The sequence below is a fragment of the Leopardus geoffroyi genome, chromosome C3, assembly GCF_018350155.1.
Source record: "Leopardus geoffroyi isolate Oge1 chromosome C3, O.geoffroyi_Oge1_pat1.0, whole genome shotgun sequence".
NCBI classification, from domain to species: Eukaryota; Metazoa; Chordata; class Mammalia; order Carnivora; family Felidae; genus Leopardus; species Leopardus geoffroyi.
The window spans coordinates 3049493-3058820 of record NC_059338.1 but is presented as its reverse complement, the minus strand read 5'-3'; the positions used below and the strand labels follow the sequence as shown (position 1 = coordinate 3058820).

General features: G+C 53.0%; 1 long non-coding RNA gene across 1 annotated transcript; it reads right to left on the bottom strand.

Moving 5' to 3' along the window:
• Positions 1 to 1262: 1262 nt before the first annotated feature.
• Positions 1263 to 5775, bottom strand: LOC123585165. Its single transcript, XR_006705961.1, has 2 exons — positions 5550 to 5775; positions 1263 to 1812 (listed from the first exon to the last, which is right to left on the bottom strand). It is a non-coding gene; the product is annotated as an uncharacterized LOC123585165 (long non-coding RNA).
• Positions 5776 to 9328: the final 3553 nt, after the last annotated feature.

Below are 9328 nucleotides of genomic sequence, written 5' to 3'. Positions count from 1 at the left end.
GGTAAAGGGTAACAGAGAGATATTTTAAAAATTCAACATCTACTTCTGATTAAACAGCAAATAAAATTCTTATTAAGTTTGGATAGAAGGTAATTTGTTGATGTTATAAATACTTATATCTTAAATTAAAAGCCAGCTTCACAGTTAATGGTGAAACTCACACAGCACAGCAGTTAAGTTTGGGAACAAAGCAAGATGCCTATTATCCTCCTGGGTACCTAACATTGTTCTGGAAAGCCTGGCTGGTGTTTCTGGGGAGAGAAAGAAACACATCCCGTATATATTAGCAAAGGGAAGCAGGACTGTCTCATCCGCGGTATGACCGTGTACCCAGAGATTGGAGAAGCGTATGTGACAGCGTTAGATCTACGTACTAAAATAAACATCTGGGAAGTATGATGGGCTAAAAATTCTATACAATGGCTTCAGCCGTTTAAAACAGTCTAAAAATAAAATTGACAAGCAATCCATAGAACTTAAAAGAAAAGTTTGGACTCTACTGACAGATGTAGACAAAGACAGAACAAATGGTATGATGTAGCTTGTTCTTGGGCCGGAAGATTATGCTGTAAAAATGTCAAATTCTCCTAAAAGTAACCTGTTACTTCAATACAAACCTAATGCGATCACAGTGAAAATACCAAAAATACCTTCTGAAGCTTTACTTATAAGGAGCAAATGTGAGACACATAATACGGGTTCAGTAAATTACCTATCAACATAGATATCTAATCTGGAATATATATATATATATATATATATATATATATATATATATATATATACACACACACACACACACACACACACGCACATGTATATATATATATACACCAAATATATATATTTGGTCCAATTTTCTTCTCCCCGTATTCACCCAGATTCAAAACCTAGTTACTAATCTCTAGAAGCAACCACCTACTCAAATGTTTTTTGGGACTTTAGGATTACTGACGTTGAGAGGGCTTGAGGGATTGGGTCACCACCGGGCACAGGTACTTTCTTGTTTCCCTTTACTCCACAGAAACCCAAACCCAGTCAGGACATGCAGCATGACAAAGGACATTTGTGGATCAGGATTCTCCATCTTAATGGGACAGTTAAGTCCAAACACATACATCTACAAAATATCTGCTAATCTTGTATTGTTGTATTTAAAAAGCAGTGTAAAGTAAGATGTGGTTTACAGTACAATAAACTCAAAAGTATGCCGTCACTCAAACGTAATCATATATTCATAAAAACTCAAATGTAATCATATATTCATAAAAACAATTTATATTTCATAAATATTAATAGCAGTTAACTTCTGAATATTAGAACCTTGGCTGGTTTTTCTTTTCGTTTTCGTATACCGCCCCTTGTCTAATGTGTTTTACGTTTGTAATTTAAGAAGATGTTTTAAAAGGAAATTTTTTAAAAGCTGGTTTCTTCCCGAGACCCTTAGAATCGAAACGAAACACCCACATTTTCTTTCACTTTGTCTGTTGTACACGCCCACATTTCCCGCAGACGTGGGCCCATTTCAATTTATTCCTGGTTCCATCCTCAGGAGTTGTCACATCCCTCCAAGGGGACGGTGCCGGGATCCCCAAAGATCTTTGGGAAGAGACGAAAATCTGGGGCCTGGGCCAGGGTGTCAGAATGGGGGGAGAATTTCACCAACTCTGGCTCCTTTGGGAGCTGGGTGTTGCCCCAAATGCAGGCAGGATAGAATCTCCGGCTTAGAAGGTACTTTGGAGTCCTGATGAGGGGCCGTGGGAGCCACAGGTGAAGGGTTCAGGTCCATCCAGTGCTAGGGGCCACCCAGGCCTGTGAGGTCAAAAGGGAGAAAATCTGAGTTCTGCTCATCTTCACAAAAAACGAAGCAAGGATGCTACAGAGGAGGGAGGAGAGAGGGGGTAAAGGGAGGTGAGGAGGGGACAGTCTAGGAAGGGACTGTCCAGACACATCACGGGGTCTTGCCAGAAAAGTGGGGCCGAGAATAAGGAAGAAGCCTAAGCCCCAGACCCACCCTCCAACGGAGACCATCCCAAACCTGCAATCTGGAGTGTGCCCTGTGACTTCTTCCCAGACTTTGCTCTTAACGGAAGGTCTTTATGAGTGAGGAGTGTTGGACGGGTCCCAGTTCTGTGAGCAAGTTGGAGCGCGTATCATCCCCCTTCTCTGACCGAGATAGTGACCTTCAAAGATGTTTGCTACTTGACGGTCGGTAAGTGGGGGAGGCGGGCCTGAATCCTGGGTCCCTCCCAGCTGATTGGGGGACCGATTCCATGTCCCAGAACGAGCCACAGACCTTTACGCGCTCCTAACGCTGGGCATTGGTCCAGTGGCTCTCGCCACGGGCTCCACGAGGCCACTCCCCTACTCTCAGCCCAAGGGATTGGGGTGCCCCGTAGGAGCCAGGCTGGGGCTGAGGCTGGGGGGAGAGGTCCCACCGGCCTCCATCTGGTCACAAGCTCTATGGAGGCCGTGGGACCTGTGCCAGACTTTCTTTTACTTCCACCCTCAGGGAGCTCTGTCCTTGACCGTTTGTGGCCTGGTTTCCTTGACTGACCCGGAGTCTTTCCGACTTTCCTCCTGCCCCCGCCCCCTGTCCCATTTGAATCTGGGACAAAAACAGCACCCGCGTCTTCCCCACCCAGAGCGCCTCCAATTCCGGGGTGGATTTTGGTGAGCAGAGCTGTGGTGGGGAGAGACCTCAGAAGTGCTGACGGGGTCGCAGGCAACATAAGCAGGGTGACCCGGATTAGAGTCACTCCAATTCTGTAATTCTACGGCTTCACGATCATTTGCCTAGTGTTACGCCCTCAACTCACAGCTATGAAAACATCAGTGTTTTGTCCTTTGCAATGGCAGATACGAGCTAATCACAGAATGTCTGCAAGAGTCCTCGGCGACCCCGGACTAACCTCACGTGAGCTCTGGTGCTGTCCTGACCACTGTCCGTGCAGAACAGGTGAGTGGCTCAGAAGGAGGGACAGCTGTGGTGAATAGTGAGGTGGCCTAGAGGTGGCCGCGAGGAGAAGGTTCTCAGAGCTGGGTGGTCAGTCCCCAGCCGGGCCCTGCCGTCACCCACCTTCACGCGCCGTGCCCGCAGTCAGAGGTCTCCACCTGCTCGCGTCCTGTGTCCCGTTGCACAGGGCCACTCGGATGAACGCAGGCTGGTCCTCTTTTGCCAGTGGCAGGTACAACGTGCCTGCGGGGGTGTGCCTGGCCTCCCACCAGCCCAGCTCCCGGCACACCACGGCCACCTCCTTTGTGTCCCCATCATCGTCACCGTGATACCCAGCAACCCTTCTGTTCCACCTCTACCTGCCCTTTGCAGAGGTGGGGACCATTCCTACGGCGGATTTTGGATGGGGCTCTGCAAACAGGAGGAGTCACAGCACAGCCAGACGTGTGGTCTTCCAGCAGAGCGTGATGCTGGGGGAGGCTGTTTGGGGGTGGGGGTGGGGGGCTTGTGGCGTGGAATCCATCTCCTAAGGGGAGCCCCCACCAGTGACCCCCACCTAGAGACCCTTGGGGAAAGCATCCCTGCGTTCTGAAGACAAGGAATGTGGGGACAGAGGGATTTATGCTCTGACTCAGGAGCACAGAAAGATCTTAGAAAAACAGAGAGAAGAGGCTGGAACTACGTCTGCCTTAGAGATGAAGCCTGGGGCCTGTGCAAAGCTTCTGAAATAAATCACTCGTCCGAGGCCAACCTCTCCCTGGAGCCAGAATCAGAGGAGCACAGCTCCAAGATGCAAACTTACAAGTCGGAATGCAAAACTTGGAAGGAAGATGCCAGCAGGGTGCTCGGAGCTCCGGGCCCGGGAGTGGGGGGGGGGGGGCGTGGTGAAGGGCTCAGCGGGGGGCCGATGACTGTCCAGCAGACGACACGACACCCACTGCCGGCTCCACAACGATAAACTAGAGGGGAAGCATCGTGGGGCCGCCGTGTCGCTGGCCAACTGCGCGGTTTCCTGACGGCCTACGGCTCCACCTTCGCGCCCAGCGGCAGAGCGATCCCCCCAGGAAAGTTCCAGCCTCTAAATCGCACTGCCTCGTCAGTAGAATGAGTGTCGTTATTGAGGCTGAGCGAGAGGATCCCGGTAAAGGTTGGACTCACAGAATTCCGTTCATGGTTTTCCATTTCCTGAGTTATCGACAAGGCTTAGCTGAACCTCCCGCTTACCGTGAGCTGTGTGCAAGCAACGGTCCCCGGTCCCCTGCACGCCCCGTGTCACCGGCTGCCAGCGTGGCTGGGTCCCAGCACAGAGTCCTGCCACCGGGGCGCACCCCAGCTCTCTCATGCTAGAGGGAGGAGCAGGGCCGGGGGATGCTGGGCAGGTTGCAGGGTTAGGGCCCATGCAGAGGAGAGCCCGGAGAGCCGAGCGCCAGCCGAGCTCCCGACAGACGGGAGCTTCCAGTGGGCAGACGTAACTGGTTTCCTGGAAGGAGCTATGGACGTGTCCTACCCAGTGGTACAATTCAAAGACCTCCCCCCCTCGTCACTCCCTGATGACATAATCCCTCTGCTGGGACAGTAGCTGGGGCTGTACAGTCAGGACCTAGAGCCCCCTTCCCGAATGCCTCTGGCAGAGGCATCCGAGGATGCTTTCTTGGATGGCCCGGCAAGAAGGGGGGTGGGCTCCTTTGCTTGTTCAGGTCCTTGCCTCCCCTTGGAGGATAGAGGTCCCCAGAACTAAGGACAGTTTGGATCTGCCCCAGCAGGGGAAGGAGACCAACAGGCTGGAGAGGAGCTTGGGGTTTATGCAGAGGAAGGGGACCCAGCCCCACACGCGGTGACCCAACCCTGCAGCCTGGGGGTCCTGGGGGAAACTTTTCAGCCGACAACTGAGCTGGGAATTCACGTTCAAATTTCAACTTGGAGTTGTAGTGCATCGGGCTGAGTTGCAGAGACAATGCTTGCCATTCTGATAAAATGCCTAACCCCAGGCCCGACCTTGGACCATTCTCCTTCGGTGTCAAGAGAGACAGAGTCCGACGCAGAGGAACCGAACGAAGAAAGAGGCCGGGCCGGGAGTGTCTGTTTCCTCTGTGGGCTCTGCCCTCCAGCCGTGACTTGTTTATAGGATCAGATATCAGGTAGCTAAGGATGGAAACAAGTCAGGCGTGGTTCGTTTGCAATCCAAGGAAATGGTCAGAAATGGTCCTGTCTTATGCCCGGCATCTCTCTAGCCTCGGGTAAAGGCGCTTTTCATCCCGGCCTCCGGCAGCAACGGAGGGGTCCGAAGCAGGAGAATGTTTGCCCCACAGTAACTGCTGTCCTGTCGCAGGCCCAACAGGAAGCAGAAAAGACTTCGCTGCCTTGACAGGGGCGGGGCAGGCCTTTAGCCCATCACACAGGCAGGGAGCAGTCGAAGTGACCCTGGAGCGCACCTGCCCGGTGGGGACCAGCCTCCCGCTCGCCCCACCCCAGTCCTGGCCCTTCCCCCACAGCCCCAGGGGTGAGGCGAGACGGACAGCACCTGCCTTGTCTGCAAGAGTGAGCCTGAGCGTGCCTCCCGGAGACGGGAGAGAGCACAGAAAGGGTAACTCACCGGACTGAACACCCACAGCAGCTGCAGCGGAAGAGGCAGAGATCACAGGTCTGCACACTTTCTGAAAAGGTTGTAACCTCCACCCAACACCCCCCTGTTCCCTCTGCCTTCCTCCCCCTAACCCCCACTTCTGGCCCCTTCCCTCCTCCCTCCCTCATTCACCTTCGCTTCCTTCCTTCCCTCATTGGCAAACAGCCTCCCGTGGAAACAAGTGCTCATTTTGCAAGACCCCGGCGTTGTGTAAGCATAGTGGCCCCCTTTACCGGAGTTCATTACCATGTAGGCAAATTCTCAAGAAGTTTCATGCTTCGTCTCCTCCTCTCCCACCTTCTCTTTTTAAGACTATTTTGTTGGAGACAGATTGCCTGCCTGCTGGCAACACAGAAGCCAGGAAGGACGGGGACGGAAACGAGATGTCCGCTGGCATCTCGGGGACACTGTTTCTCCCTCCTTCCCTATTCCGGATCTAGCGCTGCGTTTGCAACTGAACGCGAGAGTCAGATTTCTCAGCAGAAGCTGTGGTCTCACCTACGGTCGGCAGGACTGGAAGCTGCTCCAAAGTGTAGTAATTCTCTCCAAAGAGATCAGCCCCAGATGTGGCGGCTGGCGGTGGGGCTGGGGCAGAGTAGGATTTCTGTGGGTTGGAAATCGAATTTCCTCCTTTGATGTCCTTTTAACAAGTGTGCCAATGTTCTGAGAGATCAAAGCAGAAATGGATGGGTTTTTTTTAATGTTTATTTATTTTTAAATTTTTAATGTTTATTTTTGAGAGAGAGAGAGACAGACAGAGTGAGGCAAGGAGGGCACAGAGAGAAGGAGACACAGAATCCAAAGCAGGCTCCAGGCTCTGAGCCGTCGGCAGAGAGCCCCACGCAGGGCTCGAACTCATGAGCCATGAGATCATGACCTGAGCCGAAGTCGGACGCTCAACTGACTGAGCCACCCAGGTGCCCCGGTTTAATGTTTATTTACTTTGAGAGAGAGAGAGAGAGAGAGAGAGTGCAGGAGAAGGGCAAAGAGAGAAGGAGAGAGAGAGAATCCCAAGCAGGCTCTGCACTGTCAGTGCAGAGCCTGACTTGGAGCTTGAACTCATGAACCGTGGGATCATGATCTGAGCCAAAACCAAGAGTTGGATGCTTTACCAACTGAGCCACTCAGGTGCCCCAGCAGAAATGGATGTTTTAAAGAGACAGAAAAGTGTCAGTATTTGCAAAAGAGATCCAGAGTCCTTTGTTTTCCTGGGAACCTGTTCTGCTCGGTACGGGTTCCCACGATGCCTGTTGGTCCCGAGTTAGAAGCTGAGGCCCATCCTTCCCAGGAGAGAGATGTGGGCTCGGGAGCAGACTCTGGGATGTCCGGGCACAGGTGGCTCTGCCCCGGCTCCGCCCAAACCCTGATCCAGTTTCTACTGACCGAGAACCGGAAACAGCAGCCACAACGTGAGACTGGAGGCAAGACGTTATCCCAGTGACAGCTCGGGGCAGCTCAGGTCCTACAGTAGGTCCCTCCCCGTGGACTGGGGAGCCAGGCTTGGGCACTGAGGTTCAGCAGGAACTTTGTAGAAAAATGAGAAGGGCAGTAGGAAAGCTCTCTGCCAGTCGGCATCATCCCCGCCCTCAGCCCCACAGGTACTGAGAATATAAATGTTCTTCTTCACCGAGGTGCTCGGATGTATGTGTACCGACCAGAAATGCTCCTTACGATGTGAGGTGTCTTCGCCCTATGGCTAAGCTCCCCGTAGGGAAGGCTTTCTAACACCTTTCGGTTCTCAGAGACGGTTGCTTGGGTTGTGAACCTGCAGAGATCCACATCCCATGCCCGGTTTCTCGCAGGGGGGGAATCCCTGCTGTCACACGCCCGGCCTGTGACACGGCTCCGGATATTGACACACCTTCCAGCGTGCCAGCGTGGGGGCTGCTCTGCCCAGACCCGCCCAGACCACAGGAGGAGACCAACAAGCACCTGTGAGAAACGACGGTGGGACCACACACCGGATAACTCTGCGTGTGGTCCGGGGACTCAGGAGGGCGCAAACCCTCCCCACCCTAGCCACCCCTGCCGATGAGATGACCCAGACGCTGCGGTGTTAGCCCGAGACATCAGCTCCGAACGACCCTGCGGTGGTCTGAAGGGCCTTGACACACACAGGACGGCTCAGCTCTGTCCCCTGGCACGCCAGAGTTCAGGAATAAATTTTGGAAGAGAGCCCTCGTATCCGGCTGGAAATAGAATCCATCCTGGTGGTTAAAAGAAGGGGGTTTCATAAAGGGCTTGCCAGCCGAGATGTGGGCAGGGTGGAAGGGTTGAGGCCACCCAGAGGCCAGCCACGGGGGGGACAAAAGTCCCACTGTCTCCCTTCCTGCACCTGGAGCCCCCTGGCTGCCTCTCACTGATGGGGCCCAAGTGGAAGCCAGAGAGGTTGGCGGATCTTGCAGGGATCAGCTCCCCAGGGGACGGAGCAGCAGAGAAGGGACGGAGGATGGAACTGGGGGGCGGTGGCTGAGCAACCAGCAGAGTCCTCAGTCGTTGGGGAGAAAGGTTTGCGCCAGCCCTGGGGTCTTCCCGGCAAACATCTCTCTCCGTGTCGGAATCTGCCCGTGTCCACCCAATGCCGCCGGTGGGTTGATTGCTGAGATAAGATTCAGAAGGCATTTAGGTCAGACAGAACAGAACACCCGGGTCACCTTCAGTCAGTCATTCCAGGAGCAAGACAAACGAACATCCTCTCACTAGCAATTTCAGATCCAGCTTCCAAAGGGTGCTCCTTTCCGCCTGGCTCCTTTCCATAGCCCCTTATGACTTCTTCTCCCGAAGCCAGTGTGGCCCAGGAAGACCCAGTGTGCTCAGGGGTTGGGGCAAGCCAGAGCTTAACTAGGCTAGCAGGCCGCAGGCCTGTCGCTGCTGATTGGTTCATGTTTGGGATCTGTGGGGAGCAGGAAGCTGGAAGGGGCAGCATCTGAGGGCTCAGACTCCAGGTCTGCCTTGTTGACTGCGTGGGAGAAGGCAGGGTACCAAAGAAGTCACACCCGCATGCATCCATACATGTTCTATCTTGCAATCACTCTGATGCTTCACCCTCTAGAAGTGTGGACAAGTACATGTTCTGGGTAAGCTTTCAGTCAGCAGGAAAGAGAGAGGAGAGTGGCTAAGTCAAAGCAATGCCTGAGAGGGGCGCCTGGGTGGCTTAGTCAATTAAGTGTCCGGCTCTTGATTTAGACTCAGGTCATGATCTTGTGGTTCGGGGGATCGAGCCCCACGTCGGGCTCTGTGCTGATGGCACAGAGCCTGCTTGGGATTCTCTCTCTCTTCCCCTTCCCCACTTGTGTGTGAGCTCTCTCTCTCTTTCTGTCTCTCTGTCTCTCTCTCTCTCTCTCCCTTTCAAAATAAATGGATGGACTTTTTAAAAAAAGCAATGTCTGAGAAAGAACAAGATGGTGTGACAAAGACGGAGGCGAACAGCAAGATCAGATGCCTCTGGAACGTTCCAACCACGGGCTGATGATTTAACAATAAGTCATGACAGCTAAGCAGCAGGCTGGCAGAAAACGTGATGGCTCTTCACTATCACATGCTCCTTGGGATCTTGCTATAAGGTACAGACACTTTCCCCCCTCAAATATGCAAACACACAAAGGTAGGAGGGTTTTTCAGATAGTTTGGGAGATTCGAAACTTTCAGAAGTGATCCAGGAACATCAGATTAAAATCAAGAGCCACTAGCCCCCCGCAGCACAAAGGCTAAGCAGGACAGAAATGGACAACTATGGATTTTCCAAGGAC